The 20,259-nt window shown below is 38.8% G+C and overlaps 1 protein-coding gene across 12 annotated transcripts in view; it reads right to left on the reverse strand.

The window, feature by feature from the left end:
* Positions 1 to 20,259, reverse strand: part of TP63 (tumor protein p63) — a 252,244-nt gene that overhangs the window by 154,150 nt on the left and 77,835 nt on the right. The window contains exon 1 of one of the 12 annotated variants that reach the window (XM_089330857.1): positions 5,605 to 6,217. The exons of 10 other annotated variants lie outside the window; for them this stretch is intronic. The gene's annotated coding sequence lies outside the window, so the exon portion shown is untranslated. Of the gene's footprint in view, positions 1 to 5,230; positions 5,495 to 5,604; positions 6,218 to 20,259 lie in introns of those variants that run through there. One more of the 12 variants, XM_089330858.1, reaches the window with a different exon arrangement.

The raw sequence follows: 20,259 nt of genomic DNA on the forward strand, positions 1-20,259 counted from the left end.
TTCATTCCCCAAATGGCCGAAAAGGACAAAGATGGGCCGATCTGAAGCCAGGAGCCAGGAGCTTCCTCCTGGTCTCCCATGCGAGTGCAGGAGTCCAAGCACTTGGGCCATCCTCTACTGCTTTCCCAGGCCATAGCAGAGAGCTGAATTGAAAGAGGAGCAGCTGGGACTGGAACTGGTACCCAAATGGGATGCCAGTGATGCAGGCAGAGGCTCAGCCCACTAGGCCATAGCAGTGGCCTCTTATTCATTATTTGTAAAATAGAGTTAAAGAGTATACAAGGATATTCAATTACCTGCTTAAATTTCCAATGTATGACTGGCTTTGTTATACATAGATGTAATAGTATCAGATTTTTAAATGATGATTTCCAAACTATGGGCAGGATAATGTGCAGAAGCATATTCATTTATTTAAGTTCAGGGGCTTACACTGTGGTGTAGCAGGTAAAGCCAATGCCTGTGACGCTGGCATCCCACATGGGTACCTGTTAGTGCCCTGGCTGCTCTACTCCCAATACGGTTGTCTAGTAAAGCAGCAGCAGATGGTCCAAGCGGCTGGGACTATGACCACCCATGTGGGAGACTCAGGTTCCTGGCTTCAGCCTTGTCCAGTGCTGGCCATTGCAGCCATTTAGAGAGTAAACCAATGGATGGCAGATCTCTCTGTAACTCTGTATTTCAAATAAATAAGTAAATCTTGTTTGATTACGGCAGGACTTCATTTCACTGGGCCTGCTCTGCCTTCACACATGATGACTTTTTACACTCAGAGAAGACAAGGAACTTGTTCAAAGTCATTCAGCCAGTAAATGATAAAGCCTGGGTTTAAATTCAAGTTCATGGCCAGCGCCGCGGCTCACTAGGCTAATCCTCTGCCTTGTGGTGCCGGCACACCGGGTTCCAGTCCTGGTCGGGGCGCCGGATTCTGTCCCGGTTGCCCCTCTTCCAGGCCAGCTCTCTGCTGTGGCCCGGGAGTGCAGTGGAGGATGGTCCAAGTACTTGGGCCCTGCACCCCATGGGAGACCAGGATAAGTACCTGGCTCCTGCCATCGGATCAGCGCGGTGCGCCGGCCGCAGCGCGCCGGCCATGGCGGCCATTGGAGGGTGAACCAACGGCAAAGGAAGACCTTTCTTTCTGTCTCTCTCTCACTGTCCACTCTGCCTGTCAAAAAATTTAAAAATAAATAAATAAAAAATAAGAATAAAAAAATTCAAGTTCATATGACTCCAAAACTCATGCTTCATTAAACTGAAAATATATTTTCTAATTTTAATTATCATACAACAGGTGATATGAAATTATATGAGAAGTTGGTGGTAAAATTTTAGTATCTGACTAATTCCATCTCATTATAATAGGAATCCTTTTTTTCCCCAGATGAGCAGAAAATGGTATAGGAAAACCAGTAAAAATAGGTGCATAATATTTACAGAAAGGCTGTTCAATGTCACCAACAGTAGGCTCTCTGTAGTGTAAGAAAAGGAAGCTTAAATTCCTATTGCTTAAGAGAGATTGAGAATCCAAATAATCTAGAAGTTTTCTCAATCCTTGGATAAAGTGGTTCAAAATTCTAACCACGACTTATTCCATCTCTTTGTCCATACGCATCTGACCTTCCAACCCCCCAAATTATTACCAGTCTATCTAGATTTTCTCCAAAATGAGTTTTCCAGTTAGTCTCAGGAACTTAACAAATCACACATTTTTCTATTCACATTTTTAGTTCAGCATTCATCCCCCTAATTTGAATTCACTCTGCTATTACAATAACTACTACCATTGTCATACTTAGTTTAAAGGATGCTGAGGAGTGCCTCGCTGCCTTTTGACAGTTTCCAAGCTCGCTCAAGGAGTATTTTATTCATCTGCTTGAGATAAATCCACCTCTAAACAGTCACGCACATTGTCTAAATCAGTCCAGTTAGCATCTTTCCTACTTAAATGGAAATATTTTCTTTTCAATTTTATGTTGAAAATTACCAGCTTGTTCCTTCTCTCTCCATTCATCCCAGCTCAAACCCATATGTCAGCCTCACTTTTGGCAAACAAAACTTAAAAGGATAAAATGTGTATCAAGCATATCTTATGCCTCAATATTTCAATTTGCCACAATTTGAACAAAATGTCAAAAGCAATAGATTCCCTTTTATATATAAATGAACTGACAAAGTTTTAAGAAAACTTCTTTTGTATATTTCAACAACTATTTCTCCTCCATTCTGCCATTCCCATAGCCAGGTGACTCCTTTTTCTCTTCAGAATCCCTTTTTCTTCCCACGATGGCCTGTCTTGGGACCAGATTGCCCAAAGCTTGCTTCTCCCATGACCCTTTACCTGCCCACTCCCACCCCAAATTTCTATCATCAAAGTTCTGTACATTTAGCATATACTTGGCAGCTATTAAGTACTTTAAAACAACATTTTTAAAAATTCAGTTGAACAGCAAAGTGACAGAGGGAGAGGCAGAGAAACAGAGAAATTGGAGAATTCTTCCATCCACTGGTTTTCTCCCCCAAATGGCCACAATGGCTGGGCTGGAGCTGGGCCAGGCTGGGCTAAGCAGCCCAGGTGGATGGCAGAGCAGCCATTAATTCTGAAAGAGTGGCCTTTTCTTCTTCAAGTACAAAACCTCTAAGTCTCACATTTTGTTACTCCTTCTCTATCCTAGCCAATTTTTGCTTTAGAAGCAATGTTTTTTCTTACTTCAGCCCCTTCTCTCATGCTTCCCATTCCGCTAAATCTTTCTGCTTTAATTTCACTTATCAACATTTTCTCCTAAGCTAGGAGTGACAAGCTTTCCACAAACAGCACTTATGTCAGGTTTCCCTTCCCTAATGATTTACAGCTAACTTTGTGCCTCAGACAAAGCCTAGTTACATCGTTGCCCCTAATTCCTTTGGGCAAACCCTGCTAAATGATTCAGCCAACTGAAACTTACAGGTTGTTTCTTTTCCTGCTCAAGCCTTTTTACATTGTGAACTCTTATACTCTACCATTTTTCCCCAAATCAATATTCTTTACGTTTGCCAACACTCAACTAAAATAATAGCTCATCTAGAGAGGCTGAAATATTGTGTGTGTGTGTGTGTGTGTGTGTGTGTGAAGATTCACTTTCTCTGCTTGGCATTTTTAAGTCTTCTTGTCCTTCATTCATTCTATTGTAACTTAACAATGTTGAAATGGCATTTCCATTTTCTCATGGCCAAGTCTGTTGCCCCAACTAACAAGTAAGAAACCAGGAATCAAAAGCATATTATTATTTTCCTAGTCCTTTCTAATCTAGAGCTGCAGCATGTAAACACTGGAATTGGAGAGAGAAAACTTAGAGGAATATATCTTTGCTTGGCCATACACAACAGAATCCCTGATGTAAGAACAGGGCATTCATAAACATAAGTAAGTGAATGGTCTGAGTTCACACAGACTAGCAAGGTGAGTATAAAAATGTAAGTTGGATTGACTCCTAAGGTTTGATTCTTTCTGATGTATCAGAATGATCTCTGAATCTCTGTGGAGAGTGAAGCAGATATTTTGCAACAATGGGGCAGAAAACTTGTAAAGTTCAAGCATAAGAACAGACAAGGAGACAGGCATCTTTCAAAAGTCCCAGAGGACTCTGGTGTAATGATACAACCAATAAGTAAGTTTCCTAAAGGTAATCCTGAGCAGTCAAGAGAGGTTTACACAGTGCATCCTGTTTTTGGTTTAGAAATAGAATAAAGTATGCATTATTTCAGAAATATATGCATTCAAACATAAAATGAAGAATAAAATGCCATCTAAAGAGTACATGTACAATCATCTTGAAAACTCCATTAACAGCTCCTGGTATATAAATTTTGTTTTACTAAATCTTCAAGGCCCTTTTTGCTTCCTTCTGATTAGGATCACATTTTAACTAATGGGAAAGTTTTCTATTTACACTATCCGTTGTGATAGCTGGTTCTTGGAACTAAGAACTGCATTTCAGGGGTGGGCATTTGGCATAGCAGTAAGATGATACTTGGGATGCCTATATCCCATATCACAATGTCTGGGTTTAAGTTCTGCCTCCACGTCCTAATTGGGCACACTCTGGTAGGCAACTGGTTCAAGTAGTTAGGCACCTGCCACCCATGTGAGAGACCTGGATTGAATCCCCAACTCCTGACTTTGGCCTGCTCTAATCCTGACTGTTACAGACATTTGGGGGAGTGAACCAGCAGATAACAGACATCTTTGTCTCTGTTTCTCTTTGCCTTTCAAATGAATGGAAATAAATATTTTTAAAAATTTAATTGCTGGCCTTTGTTCCTTTCAGATTCTAACATAGTATCTGGCATAGAGTAGGTAGCAAGTAAATGCTTCTAATTTCAAGAGAATTTGAAAGTACAGAACAAATGGAAATGCTAATGTCTAGAGCAGAGGCACAGCTAATATTCTATTGTTCCCAAGAGCAAGCAAGGTACTCTGCAAGGTGCCTGACAGACATTAATTTTCACAACATCGCATGAGGTAGACACCCATATTATCCTATTTTGCAGATAAGAAAAAGCTCATTATCACATGGTCACTGGGAGAACAAGGTCTCTGTTGTTATTCAAAAAGCTTCAGAACCCCTAGTCTGCCTTTTACAAGGTTAATGACTTTGGGCAAGCTACTCAACATCTGTCAAGGTCAGTTGCCATATCTGCAACAGTGAGGAGAATATCTTCCATGAAACCAAAGGAGACAAGGCCTGGAATCCTTTCCTTAGGAGAGTACTCCACTTCCCCAGAGAAGGGGGGAAACATCACAATTTCAAGTTTAACAGAATCATTTAGAACACATTTGCAAAATGATGATTTCCAGTCCCTATCTCCAAGAGATTCCTGTGTTAAATGATCTACCATGAGGCCCCCAAATCTGTACTTAGAACACAGCTTCAGGATTCACCTAAAATACAATTTGTTTGGATTGATTATTAAAGACAAATACCCTATTAACTCTGCATTTTCTCGAAACATTTATCCCCAAATAGCCAAGATATCCCAGTCATGTTTACTCAGATGTCATTTTAGTACCTGAATAAAATAGTATGGTATAACATTAGAATTGATATCACATAGCACATGCTAGGCATCACAGTAAATGCTTTATAGATATTAGTGTACTTAATATTCTCATGATAAAGTTTTACTATTAGAATCCTCATTTTATAGATGAGGAGATTGAGGCCCAGAGACTACGTAACTTGCCCCAACTTACCCAAAATTATACACCTAGCAAATGAAGGGAGTAAAAATTCAAACCTAGCCAACTGCTTCCTAACTCTCATACTGCTGACTCTCCCAGGCACGAACAGTGGTCAGAGAGCCCTGGACGGAGGTGAGATCCCCACTTTATGGGCGTGATGTCGTCACCAGCTGGCATCTTGGGCAAGCCCCTGTCCCTCTCTCAGAGGTTCAAGTTCCTTCTCTGTGCACTTGACTCTGATGAGCTCTAACTCTCTCTGGTCCAAAGAGCCTCATTTATTTCCCGGGAGACTTCCGACTTTGTTATCTGATGGACTAAGGCCTACAAACTGCTGACAAAAAAAGGCACACTCCCTCTCTTAGAGTTGCCCCATTAAATTTTTTTACCTGCCTTTTAAAATACTTCCTTCTGAGTCACTTGTCCTTTGTTATTCTTTCTTGCTGAGGAAACCAAAGACACTTCAATGGAGAGCGAAGACCTGTCTTCACAGATTCCTCCGCGGCCTGCCGTCTTTGTTTAATCCAGCTCTCTGAGTGCATCCACCTGAGAACATTTGAACCGCCTTACTCTCTGAGGGAGGCCCACCAGCTTCTTGCCCGCTCCTTTCCTACTCTCCTCTTTGGCAACATCACTCTCAGGCCATAAGGCGTCCTCAGTGACATCTTTCCATTCTGTCCTTCTCACCACTCTACTTTCTCACTGTTGTCTTCTTCCAGGTGCAGGTGCAGACTTCCATTAACCCTGTATTTCTCAAATTGGCTGCCTGTTAGAATACCTTAGATGCTTGAAATACAGAGGGCTGGCCACGGCCTCAGTCCAATCAAATTAGAAATTTGAAAAGCAGATTCTGGACAAGAGAGTTATTTCAAAGTTTAAAAGTTCCGAAAGAGATTCTAATATGTGGTACAGTGAGAACCATGGCTGTCTAGCCCCGGCGGTTCTCAAGTGGTGAGAATAAACAAATCCAAAGCACCTGGGCAGCTGTAGGTTACTTACTGCCAGGGAGGGAAGTCTGGGCATGTGAAGAAAACAAGCAAATGAGTCCCAGCTGGTTTGCAGAAGCCCCTTTAAGAAACACATTTCTAGCTGAACCTCCAAAGCACCCTCCTGCCACCCATCTTCAAAGAATAACCTCCAGTTAATATTTCTAATCACAAAGGACAACACAGAGAAATAAAAACCGATGCTAGTAGGACGTTGTTCACTGTCTGCACAAACTGGCTAGGTGACTCTGGGAGAACCCCTTTTCCTCTCTGGGCTTCATGTCTCTTGTGTGTAACAGGTGATTGGATTACTAGGTAATCACTAAGCTTCCTCCTCATTTTATTCTTCTATTATTTTAAGGCCCACCATCTACGGTTCCTCCCTTTTCCACAAGCAGCACCAATTCTTCCTACATTCAGCTGACAACAGGTAATTCACCTGGACAAACTTATTCATGACACCTAGTGAAGACCGCCCATTGTATGGTCTTCACCACGAATGCAAAGACTTCTCCAAACTTCATAATTACACCCAGAGCTACCAGCCCCAAATTCGGGTCAAGTCTCTGAAACTCCACAAAGATCTTCCACAGTAGTACCCTCTGATAGCAACCCCATCTGATGGCCATCGCCTTCTTTATTCCTGAGATTCCTGCCTTATGCAGGCAGATCTCCTTATGAAAGTGGCTCAGAGACTTCACTGGTTTGTGGATAGGCCCCTCTGTTCTCACTCTCCAGCTGTGCAGTGATCTGCAGGCGGTACCTCCATTATGACTGCAATGTGCTTCTTGGTTTTTGTTTTCTCTTAGGCAAGATGCCTGACTCTGCTAGGAGATGCTGGATGATGAACGTGTGGCAGCAAAGTAGTAGCAGGGTTTCTCTCTCTCCTTTCCTTGCCAGTTCCCAGTACCATTATCTAAACAGATGTTCTACATAAAGGTATTGGAGACAGGATGGCCTCTATAGTATTGGGTATAATATTTTTCACAATCTAATGAGGTATACTCTGCCCATAAGGATAATGAAAATAATACAGGAGAGAGCTTTCAACAGGATGAAGAAGCAAAGCAGGAGTGCTCACAGGATTTGACCTTCCCTCCAGTGTCCCAGGTTCTCCCCCTTGGCCTGGTTCTTTAACTTTTGTATCTGAGAACAGAGGAAGGGGAAAAGAAAACAACAAGAAAATTTAGCAAGAGCATTTTAGCCGATCTGTAAAAGAAAGGGTACTGAGATGGGAGTAGCAGGGCAAAAAGGAAAACCTTGTGGACTAAGTCTGCTGTGGGTAGGGATTGGGACAGGGTTTGGTGACAGAGAGATAAATGGGTTGTAATATGTGAACACAGGAGAGAAGAAAGGAAAATGCTGGTAAAGGCTAGGAACTGGGTCCTCTTTAATATCCATCTAGAGGCAGAGAACAAATGGGAATTTTAAAAGAATAGAATTTAATGAGTAAAATCCTGTTTAAGTTTTATTTGACTGTTCTGTGCTTTTTTAAATGCAATGCCATGTAGAGGAGAAACTCATTCTGGCCACAGACTCAAAAGTGTACACAGCATGATAATATTAAAGACATTTACCTACATCTCAGTATAGGTGATTTTCTTTTTGTAAATTTCATAAAGAAAAAGATAGATGCAATTCCACAGGGAACAAAGGCTTGAAAAGGAAATTTGGTTCAAGAAAAATGGAAGAGGAAGACTCTCTGAAACAATGGTGTACAAATTACTGTCCACAAAAACTTCACCTGCTTCTGCAAAGCCTATAAACCATGTGCATTTGCTTGGGTTCAGTTTCTGACAGCTTCCCCAGTGTCGTGGCAGCATTGAGAAATTATCCCAGAGACTGTATGACCTGAACTGAAAGACTGAAAATATTCCCTACCTGAAAGTTTGATGAAAAAATTTACTGACCCTGACTGTAGTACATTTAACTGCATAATCTCATGTAATTCATATTATAAAAGAGGGGGTGGGTACATGTGTTGGTTGTTTAAATTCAAATGGTCTCCCAAAATTCATGGAAATGCATATAGAATATTCATGGATTTTAAAACTCTTTGCACCAAATTACACTTATCTCTTTAAAAAAATATGTATTTGAGAGAGACAGACAGGCAAACAGAGACAGAATGCCCATCTGCTAGTTCAATCCCCAAACGCCCACAACAGCTGGGGCTGGATTGAGGCTGGCCCTGGAAGCCAGGAACTCAATCCAGATCTCCTCTTTTATGGCAGGAACCCAATAATTTGAATCATCATCATTGCTTCTCCCAGGGTCTGCATTAGCCAGGAGCTAGAGCTGGGAATTGAATATGGTTTAACTGAACCACTGGGCCAAATGATTGTCGCTAAACTTATCTTTTCACTCCTATTTTCCAAAACTTTTTTTTTCTTTTTTAAATGCCCTCATTGAATGTTTATAAAATGATTTGAGGGTATAAATATAGTTCTGATAAACTAGATGAGGAAAGAGCACACCAGAAACCATGCAGTGTGGGCGCATGTTAAGGGAGAACACACTGTAATTATAGCTAGTGCAGAACCACATCAGGGCACTTCTGAGAACAAGAGGAGTTTGTCCAAAAAGGCTGCTGAGTAGTTTTAAATAGATGGTGTTTGTGTGTGTAAAAATGGGCTGCAATTTCTAGGGGCATCCAGGTTTCCCAATGAGTTAGGGTCTTGCTTCTAACAAACCAGTTTGGAACACCCTTTTCTATGATCTGGTTTCTCCGTCTTATATTTTTTATTTTATTATGTATTTTTAAAAAAGATTTATGTATTTACTAACTCTATGTTTTCCCTTTCTAAGCTCAGGTTAAAAACTGAATTTGGAAGCTGGATCCAATTTTGACTAAAAGGGTAAAAAAAAAATGCTCCAAAGGAAAGGGCTTTTCCAGTACAGGACAGATATCCTGGAGCCCAATTCCCAGATTTTACAATAGCAAAACACAACTTAGGAACTGGACAGAGAAGATGATTTTGATTAAAGAGAACAAAATTATTGAAACAGAATGTCAGTAAATCTGATTTCACATTTTTCTATGACCTGCAACCTTATAGAGTTATATTTTTTGTGTATTGAACTTAGAGAAATTCAGTCATTATAGCTGCATAAAAACAATATAGCTTTTTTCACTCCCTATTCTACCTAGATGTTTGCAGGAGCTGTCAGCTCCCCTGTCTCAGCTATCAAACATATTTTCATATATTTATTTTTTAAAAGTATTTCATTCGTTCCAAGTTAACATGATACCTTCTCTCAAGCTAACATTTTCAGTGTGAAAGATTATATTTAGTACATTATTGATGAAATGATCTGTGATTGGTCCAGTTGACAGTGTTTGTGTGCTGGGAAAGTTACTGCATATTATAGTAACTGTTTAATTTCTGACATGTTGAAGCACAGGCACAACTTCAGGGCAGAACACAGTGTGAGAGACCACATGTGTACAGTGATATCTCAGGGAGTGGTAACAATCAACAGTGTGAATTAGATCTGAAGTATGTAATATTGGAATAACTCATTCTTGGAGGAAATAAGTACTAACATGAGTAATGGATCAAAGAAAACATATAGAAAAAGAGGTTAGTGCCATTGTGGAAAAGGCATGTGAGAGAACTGTCCTATAAAAAGGTGGGGCTGGACCAGCCCTGTGGCACAGCAGGATAATGCCCTAGCCTGAAGCGCCGGCATCCCATATGGGCGCTGGTTCGAGTCCTGGCTGCTCCACTTCTTATCCAGCTCTCTGCTATGGCCTTGGAAAGCAGTAGAGGATGGCCCAAGTCCGTAAGCCCCTGCACCTGCATGGAAGACCCAGAAGAAGCTCCTGGCTTGTGGTTTGGGATTAGCGCCAATTGCAGCCAATTGGGGAGTGAACCAGTGGATGGAAGACCTCTCTCTTTCTCTCTACCTCTCCTCTCTCTGTGTAACTCTGACTTTCAAATAAATAAATAAATCTTTTTTTTAAAAAAAAGGTGGGACTATAAAATTCAGGCTATGGTAAAGTTCTTCAGTCCTAACAGGGTATGAACTATGTGTTTCTTGCATCTGAATTGCATTTACTGATATGAAAGCTGAAAAGCTCCTTTTTGAAATACACCATTCCTGTGTTGCAATCAAATTGTTTTCAAAATGTGGTTATTATGGATCAAAGAAAAATTTTATCATGAAAACTCATTAAAAATGGTCATAAACAATGTGATATCCCTTAGAAATTGACTTTACTCGGGAGAAGTGTAAATAAAATATATTTTTAAAAAAACAGAATCATTATACATAAAAAAGAGCCATTTAATACAATCAAAAACATAGAAACTGAACACAGATAACACAAGAATGGAACACGGATTAGGAACACAACTTGTAGAATTGTGCTTATGCCACACTACTCATGTTTGACATTGAGTAAGGTGCTTCAACTTTCTAAACCTTAATTTCCTCATTTTGGGAACAAGATTAAAAGTATCTAACAGGTTATATTGCTATGAGAGTAAACGAAAAGTATATAAAGCGTTTGTTAGCAGTACCTAGCAGGAACTCAAAACATGGAAGCTAATAGTTATAACCTTTCTAAACTGTGGTCTAAAGTTGAATCCGATTCTCTGAAAATAATGAGTAGAAGGAGTTACAATGGAGAGCATGTTCAGTTCCTGTAAGCCTATTCATACACACTTAGAATTATTTGACAATTTTATAATCTCTTGAGTTTTTTTTAAATAAAAAATGCAAACCAAATCAGCATATAGGAATGTACAAATCTTTACTATTCCACAATAATATTCACTGTGGTTTGTGTGGTACTCAAGTTCTTCACAAGGCAAGCTGCTCTGTTTTTGAATAATGTTTTGAATTATGGTGGCTAGATAGCAAACCTCTACAGTAGGGCTAGACTCAGACTCAGCCCATGTGACCTTGTTAATGGTACACAGTCATTTACCATCAATGTCAGGATATGATTATAGTCATATTTTGTGGATATGTCCACACTTAATAAGTGTCAGAGATGAATGAATAGTGGGTCATAAAAGAAATAAAAAAAATTCTGGAAACGAACAAATATAAGAAAACATCAAAATTTATACGATACAGCAAAAACAGTGTTAAGAGGAAAGTTTATAGCAATTAGTGCCTACATCAAGAAATTGGAAAGGCATGAAATAAATGATTTAATAATCTATCTCATAGACTTATAAAAACAAGAACAAAGCAAACCAAAAATTAGTAGGAGGAAAGGAAAAATTAGAGAAGAAATGAACAAAATTGAAACAAAATACAAAATACAAAATTGAAACAATACAAAAGATCAGTGAAATGAAGAGCCCTTTTTGAAGAAAAAAATGGCACACCTTTGTCCCAACTAACCAAAAAAAGTTGAAGGAGAAGGCTCAAATTAATAAAGTCAGAGATGAACAAAACAGATGTTAAGATGGATGCCAGAGAAATGAAAAGAAGCATCAGGAATTAACACAAACAGCTATATGCCAATAAATTGGAAAATCTAGAAGAAATGGATAGATTTCTGGACATAAAAAATTCCATCAAAATTGAGTCAAGAAGGCATAGAAAACCTAAATGGACCAATAACCAAGGTGGAGATGGAATCAGTAATAAAGACTTTCCCAAAAAAGAAAAGCCCAAGACCAATGGCTTCAATAATGAATTCTACCAAACTTTTAAGAAGAATTAATCCCAATTCTTTCAAACTTTTCAAAACAATGAAATAGAGATAATTCTCCCAAATTCCTTCTATGAGGCCAGCATCACCTTAATTCCAAAACAGATACAACAAAAAAAAGAGAACTATATACCAATTTCCCTGATGAACACAGATGTAAAAATCCTCAACAAAATACTAGGTAATTGCATCCAACAAAACATCAAAAGATCATTCACCCAGACCAAGTGAGATTCACCCCTGGTATACAGGGTTGGTTCAACATACACAAATCAATTAATGTGATAAATTACATCAAAAATTTGAAGAATAAAAATAACATGACCATCTCAAAGATGATAACAAAGCATTTGATAAAATAGAACATCAAATCCTAAGGAAATTGGGTTTAGAAGGAACATTCCTCAAAACAATTAAGATAGTATATTACAAACCCACAGCCAGTATCATATTGGATGGGGGGAAAATTGGAAGCATTTCCTTTAAATCCAGAACCAGAGGAGGATGTGCATTTACACCATTGCTATTTAATGCAGTACTACAACTTTTAGCCAAAGCCAGTAGACAAGAAAAAGAAATCAAAGGAATATAAATTAAAAAGAAAGAAGTTAAATGACCCCTGTTTGCAGATGACTTAATCCTATACATAGGAAACCAAAAGACTCCACTAAGAGACTATTGGAACTCATAAGAGAGTTTGATAAAATTGTAGGATATAAAATCAACACACAAAAATCAATAGCCTTTGAATATACAGAAATTGCCATGGCTGAGAAAGAATTTGTAAGATCAGTACCTTTCACAATAGCTACAAAATAATTTGAATACTTTAAAATAAATTTAACCAAGGTGTGAAAAATTTCTACAATGAAAATTAAAAACATTAAAGAAGGAAATAGAAGAAGACACAAAAAATGGAAAAACCTTCCATGCTTGTGGCTTTAAGGAATCAATATCACCCAAATGTCCACACTACCCAAAGCAGTTTACAGATCCCATGTGATCTAAATCAAAATAAAAAGGACATTCTTCTCAGATCTAGGAAAAAATGATGCTAAAATTCATATAGAAACACAATATACCATGAATAGCTAAAGCAATCTTCAACAAAAACAAAGCTGGATGCATCACAATAAGAGATTTCAAGGGCAGTAATAATCAAGACAGCCTGGGATTAGCACAAAAAAACTGACATGTAGAACAATGGAACAGAATAGCAAACCCAGAAATTATACCACACATCTACAACCAAGTAATCTCTGACAAATGATGTAAAATCAATCCTTGGTGAAAGGATAATCATTTCACCAAATGGTCCTGGGAAAATTGGATCTTTGCATGTAGAAGTATGAACAATACCACTACCTTTTACCTTATACAAAATTGACTCTAAATGGATCAAGGATCTAAATCTATGACCTGACACCATCAACTTACTAGAGAAAAAATTGTGGGGAAACTCTGCACAACACTGGCATAGGCAAAGACTCCTTTGGTAAGATCCCAGAAGCACAGGCAATAAAAGCAAAAATAGACAAATGGGATTATATCAAGCTAAGAAGCTTCTGCCCTGCAAAGAAAACATTCAACAAACTGAAGAGGCAACCAACAGAATGGGAAGAAATATTTGCAAACTATGCAAGTAATAAAGGATTAATATACAAAATCTACGAAGAGCTCATGACACGCTAGAGCAACGAAACAACAATCCAGTCAAGAAATGGGCAAAGGACATGAACAGACATTTTTCAAAGCTGGGATTCATATGGCCAACAAACACATGAAGAAATGCTCAGGATCACTAGCTATCAGGGAAATGCAAATTAAAACCACAATGAGGTTTCACCTCACCCCAGGTAGAATGGCTCTCATACAGAAATCAACACTCAGTAAATGCTGTTGAGGATGTGGGAGTAAGGTACTCTAGTACACTGTTGGTGGGAATATAAACTAGTACAACCATTATGGAAGGCAGCATGTAAATTACTCAGAAATCTGAAAATATACTTACCATCAGACCCAGGTATTCTATTCCTGGGAATTTACTGAAAGGAAATGAAATCAGCATATGAAAGAGTTATCTGTACCCTCATGTTTATTGTGGTTCAATTCACAATAACTAAGATATATAATCAACCCAAATGCCCATCAACTGATGATTGGATGAAGAAATGTGGAATATATACACTATAGAATGCTAATCAGCTGTAAAATAGAATGAAATTCCAACAAATGGATATAACTAAAAACCATCATTCTCAGTGAAATAAGTCAGTCCAAAAAACACAAATATCATAATTTTCCCTGATTTGTGGTAATTAATATACAGAGCACAAAAATTTATACAAGCAAAGCAAAATTGCCATTTTGAGATTTGATTTTTTTTTAATTTTTTGACAGGCAGAGTGGACAGTGAGAGAGAGACAGAGAGAGAAAGGTCTTCCTTTGCCGTTGGTTCATCCTCCAATGGCCGCCGTGGCTGGCGCGCTGCGGCCGGCGCACCACGCTGATCCGATGGCAGGAGCCAGGTGCTTCTCCTGGTCTCCCATGGGGTGCAGGGCCCAAGCACTTGGGCCATCCTCCACTGCACTCCCTGGCCACAGCAGAGAGCTGGCCTGGAAGAGGGGCAACCGGGACAGAATCCGGCGCCCCGACTGGGACTAGAACCTGGTGTGCTGGCGCCGCAAGGCGGAGGATTAGCCTAGTGAGCCGCGGCGCTGGCCAAGATTCGATTATTTTTTATATCCCTTGCCTGTACTCTTGAGGAATACTGGTTTTCCTACTTACTATTTGTTGAATTCTGTATTTGGTGGAGGTTTAAGCTTGTGATTATAAAATAAACTGAAAGTATGTCACTGTAAAAATTAAAAGAAAAAAATAAGAAAAGAGGGAGGAGAGAGGGTAGGAGAGTGGGCAGGAGGGAAGATATGGTGAGAAGTCCCATTATGTTCTTATGTCTGTATATATGAAGTACTTGAAATCTGTTTATTTTATATAAATTTTAAAAATGAAAATAAAAAGTTATCAGTGTTTATGTAGGTATAATCCTTACAACAAAAGTAGCACTAAATGTGTAATTCCTGAGAACTTATCTTCAGCTGACCAGGAAATAAGCTCAATGATTCTTGTTTTGGATTAAAAGCAAACTGCAATAGAAAGTAAATGTCATAATTTCAAACCATGTCACCATCAAAAATTATTGCCATTTACACCAAGTCTCGTGAGGATATTCTCTGTGCAGCTTTCCTTCAAGGGCTGACTAGTGGATTTCAATTTCTGCAATCTAGCAACTCAGCTATCTTGTGCAGCCTCAAAGACTTCTCCTGGGCCCCACTCTAGCCAGCCTAAAAGTGAAGAGAGGAGGAAAGGGGAGAAAAGGAAAAGGGAGGCAAGGAAAAGGAAGGCAAAGCAAAGGACCTTACAGTAATTTGGGGGCAATTCTGAAAGTAGCATGAAGTGCTTCTGCCAATCTTTCATGCGTTGGAATGAAGTAATGTGGCTATGTCTCACTTCACAGGAAGCTGGAAAGTATAGCAAACTGTCCCCAAAAGGAAAATAAAATTATTTGATGAAGGCAAAACATTTTCTCTCCTAGTGCTTCTCTGATTGTTTGGCAGAATTTTAGTGTTTCTCCATTTATTTGGTTTGCTTTGGTTATGGTTTAGGTTTTTAGACAACACTTTTTTAAAAAGATGCCTTTTATACCAATACATGTGAGAGTAAAATAGTTCTGTCTCTCAGTAGGATGCTAAATTAACTCTTTGAATGTATTTATCCCGCCTTTCATATTCCTTCTTAAGAAACCAGAGGTCTCCCGCTTTTGAGAAAACTTTGGACGGCTGTAAGCATATTTTGCAAATACAAAGTAGCTATCAAAAACTGTGGTGCACACCAGCGAGGGATAAAATCTTGACAGAGAGGTTCCTGAGAAAACACCAAGTCACTCATCATCAAAGTGTATAGACAGGAAGATTCCCAGGATTTCCATGTTGCTGACTGCAAGTACACACCTTAACAAATCCCTGCCAAAACAAGGTAGCTTTTCCTTCTGTACTTATCCCCTGATGTTGACATTTCTGTATTATTTTCCATTGTATTCAGTGCTTGGGCCATGGGCCTGCACATTTTCAAGGCATGACTCCAGTGACAATTGCAAAGCCCTAATCTCTGCATATATTCCTGTAAGCTTTCAGGACAAGAAGAGTACCAAGGTAAGGAGGTAACACTGGACACATGGATAACTTCCCAAATGTCACAGTATTTGAACCCAGAACTTAAAGAGAAAACACTTAAATGTTTGACAGTGCCTTTAGTGTATTATATCTTATAAGGGTCCTGGGTTATCATACATTACACACACATACACAAGCACATGATGCCATTTACATGATATCTTTAGAGAGTTGGAAAACCAACTTTCTTCAAATTGCTTTTAATTTGTATATATTTATTAAAAATAAATGGGAACTATTAAAATATACTTTGGAGAGAACGAGGGAAAGATTTTAACCATTCTCTCCATGGTAGGAAAAATACTTTTCACGTGATTAAATATTTCCAAATTAGTGATTTGTAAAGTCTCTTAAAAGACTCAGTGATTGATTTAGTGCTTATTATATTACTGGCTTGTTCATTAGCATAATGTGTGACTAAATTCAATGAAAAGATCAAAATACCAGTATGAAAAGGGATATAAAATTTTTCAGGAAATATTCATTTCATAATTTAATGTTAGCACTTTTAAAATTGGCTCAGAAAATTACTTGCAGATATAAAATTGTAATTTAATTATTTGATTATAGTATTAATAAGAGAACATTTTTCTGAGATAGATCTTTCAAAAATTCAGAGGGCAAATAAGTCATGGAGATGCGAAGCTTCATTTGCTGAAGTTGAACCTGAAGCAGTTCATTGGATTCAACTACAGTCAACACTATTCTCTGAAGGTTTGGGGTAAGTGAAACTTGTTTGAAGTAAAGGAAGCTCATCTTGGGAAAGTGAGCTGTTTATCCAAGAACTGGAGCAGCAAAAGGAAAGTATCAAAGGCTAGTTTTCTCCCCCACTCAAAACAAGGTGCTCACATGTGGACTGTTTACTCAAGCACTGATAACAAGGCTCTTCCCCACTATTAAAACAAGTTAGTTTGTTCTTTCAGCAAACATTCACTGAGTACCTGTTACTTTCCAGGCAGTGTGTTAAGTGTCCGAAATACAGATAGCAAACAGAATGTTGTAACAGCCCAAGGATGGGGGTGGGGATGGAGAAGAATTGGCATAAAGTCCATAATGAGTGCCAGATTTGTGAACATCTCCATTGGTATCTCATCCTTAAACCAAATCATCAGGAATGTCAATCCTGACTTATATTTCTATGCTATGGTGATCTGGGGGAATTCCCACCGAAGCCTACTTCTTTCTTTGTGTTTTAAGATGTGGCAATAATGCAACCTCCTAGAATCCCTGCATTTGTATACAAACATTCCCATGTCACTTCATGTCTCAGTTATCTTTAATGGCTCCCTATCAAGTCTGAAGTCCAAACTCAGTGACATAACTTTAAAGATGCATGATGATCCGATCCTAACCTCATCTCATAATCAAACATTATTCATATCTGAGTCTTTATTTGGGAAGTGATCCTTGCATTTTATGGCTTCTCTTTTTGCTTGCTTTTTCCCTCAATCTGAAATACCTTTTCACAGTTGTTTCCCTGAATGTTTATGTCCCCCCAAAAACTCCTGTGCTGAAACTTAATGCCCAACCTGATGATATTATGAACAGGAGTTTGGAGAGTGGCTAAATAGTGAAGATAGAGCTCTCATGAATGATACTGGTGTCCTAATAAGAGAGGCCTCAGAAAGGTGCCTTACCCTCCATCATGGATGGACCCAGCAAGAAGATACCATCAAGGAAAAGGCAGGGTCTCACCAAATGCTGAATCTACTGGCACCTTAATCTTAAACTTTCCAGCCATGAAAACCGTGAGAAATAAATTTCTATTGTTTCTAACCCACTCAGTTTATGGTATTTTGTGAGAGCATTCTGAATGAGCTAAGACACTTATCAACAACCTTGTTTCTTTACACATTCACCTCAGATAGTTATTGAAGCATTTTTCTTATTGTTCCCCAAAGTAAATCTGTCTTCCCCCATAATTGTGTGCCAAAGAACTAGATATCTCTGATATCTACCTTGTACAATAGTTAGTTGTTTACATGATTGTCTCGTGTCTTTTTATCTGGGGATGGTGGAAAGGTATTATTATTTCTCAATATCCACTACTGTGCCCACTGTTGTGTTTGTGCATGGTATGTGCACACTGAACATAATTTTTTTCTGTTTTCTTTCTCCAAAAGTTCCTTCTGAAACTCCCCAGAGAAAGGGAGACTCATGTTATGCCTACTGTCTCACTTCCAGAATCCTTCAGACTTTCCTTACTTTGATCCTTCATGTTGCTGCTCCTCCTCTGTCCATCCGATACTGTACCTAATGGCTTCTGTCATAGAGGATCCACCAATCCACCTATCTTTCCCCATATTACTGCAGTCCATACAAGACACATTAATACCAATAGAAAACTCCAGCCAGTGTTAGATCAAAAGTGGATGACCCTAACTAGAGAGAATATGCCCACCCGAAGGTAATATGATATATTATTTCATAATTGTCAGACACATAGTACCAGGGTGTGAGTTGTAAAGGTGCCACCTGAATACAAGGTAATACAGAGTTCTGACAATCCACTGAACTTCTCTGTTTTCCGCACCTATGTTTCTATTTTTCACTCTACCTACAGTACCTCCATCTTTTCTTTTAAAATTATTATTATTATATTTTTTACTTATTTGAAAGGTAGAGGTACAGAAACAAACAGGCAGCGATCTTTCATTGGCTAGTTCACTCCCCAAATGACCCCAAATAGCCAAGGCTGGACTTGGCTAAAGCCATAAGTGAGGAACTCAGTGTAAATGTCCTATATAAGTGGCAGTGACCCATATACTTGGGACACCATTTGCTGTTTCCTAGGGTATGCATTAAAAGAAAACTGCAATTGGAAGTAGAACTGGTACTTGCATTCAGGCGTCCCAAATAATGTCTTAACCACTGTGCCAAACACCTACATTTTTGTCTATCAAATGCCCCATCCTTCAAAGCCTGGAACCAGTGTTAATTCCTCCTCAACATTTCTCCCATGCTCCAGGTGAAGTTTAGATTATTCCCCTGTGATATTCTTGCACCTTTGCAACAACTCTAGTGCACCAATCATTAGCACTTTCCTCACATTAACCTTATTAGTGTAGGTTAGCCTTGACTTTATCATGTTGTCATTCTCTACCTCTCCCTGCACAGGACTTTATGCACTTAAACATTCAATACATACTGTTAAATTAAATGTATGCCCCTTTTATGTCTTATACCTCCCCTGGGCAATAGCGAGTGGGTTAATGGCCCAAAATTCCACAAGGAAGCTTTCTAAAAGCAAACTGTAGACGAGAGAATCTATGCTTCAAATGATTAAGTGAGGTCCTTGACTCAACTAGAGGACCAGTAGCAACATCAAGGTCAGAATTCTGGTGTCTTGACAATGCATAATCCACATTAGGTTGCTTAGATACAGGTATTGCTCCCAATGTCTCCACACACACAATGTCAAACTCTCCATGAGAACCAGAGAGGCATTGTAATTGATGAAAACACTCTTGATATGGAACTTATTTATAGTTTTTGGAGGACAGAAAGGCAGTTTGATGAGTGTGTTTTTAAAACTCTAGGAACTTGGCAGCAGCCAGTATGCAGGAATTCCCCCTGCTCTGTATTTTAACACTGCTATGATTTGTAGACATCACTATTTAATGAAGCACACAGCTGTGCAAGAAGAGCAGAGGAGGAGTTTGGCAATTAAGGGCCAGCAGGAAATCTGGCAATCCCTGTCATCTGGAATTTCCCTAACTTTGTCAAGCCACCCCTCTTTCCATCAGGCACTCTGAGAGGATAGTTTTAATACGATAAAGAAGCAGTGAAATTAAGCAAAGTCCTGCCCTATAACTCACGTTTAGCACATGTATTTTTGTAAATCAGGAACCAGAATTGGACAAACAAGCAGGATAAAATTTTTTTCTTTTTTTCTTTTTTTTTTTTTTTTGACATGTAGAGTTAGACAGTGAGAGAGAGAGAGAGAGAGAGAGAGACAGAGAGACAGGTCTTCCTTCCGCTGGTTCACCCCCCAAATTTAAAAAAAAAAAAGATCCAGATCTTCAGTTAAAATCATATGGAAACATTGAGGGAAGCTAAAAAAGAAAATCACTTTGGCTAATATTATAAATTATTTATTTTAATTACATTACCTCTGTTATTTCTTAGTTTAGCTGCAAATAGAAGTTTCCA

The sequence above is a fragment of the Oryctolagus cuniculus genome, chromosome 4 (genome assembly GCF_051225735.1).
Source record: "Oryctolagus cuniculus isolate XC-2025 breed Fujian yellow rabbit chromosome 4, ASM5122573v1, whole genome shotgun sequence".
Classification (NCBI taxonomy): domain Eukaryota; kingdom Metazoa; phylum Chordata; class Mammalia; order Lagomorpha; family Leporidae; genus Oryctolagus; species Oryctolagus cuniculus.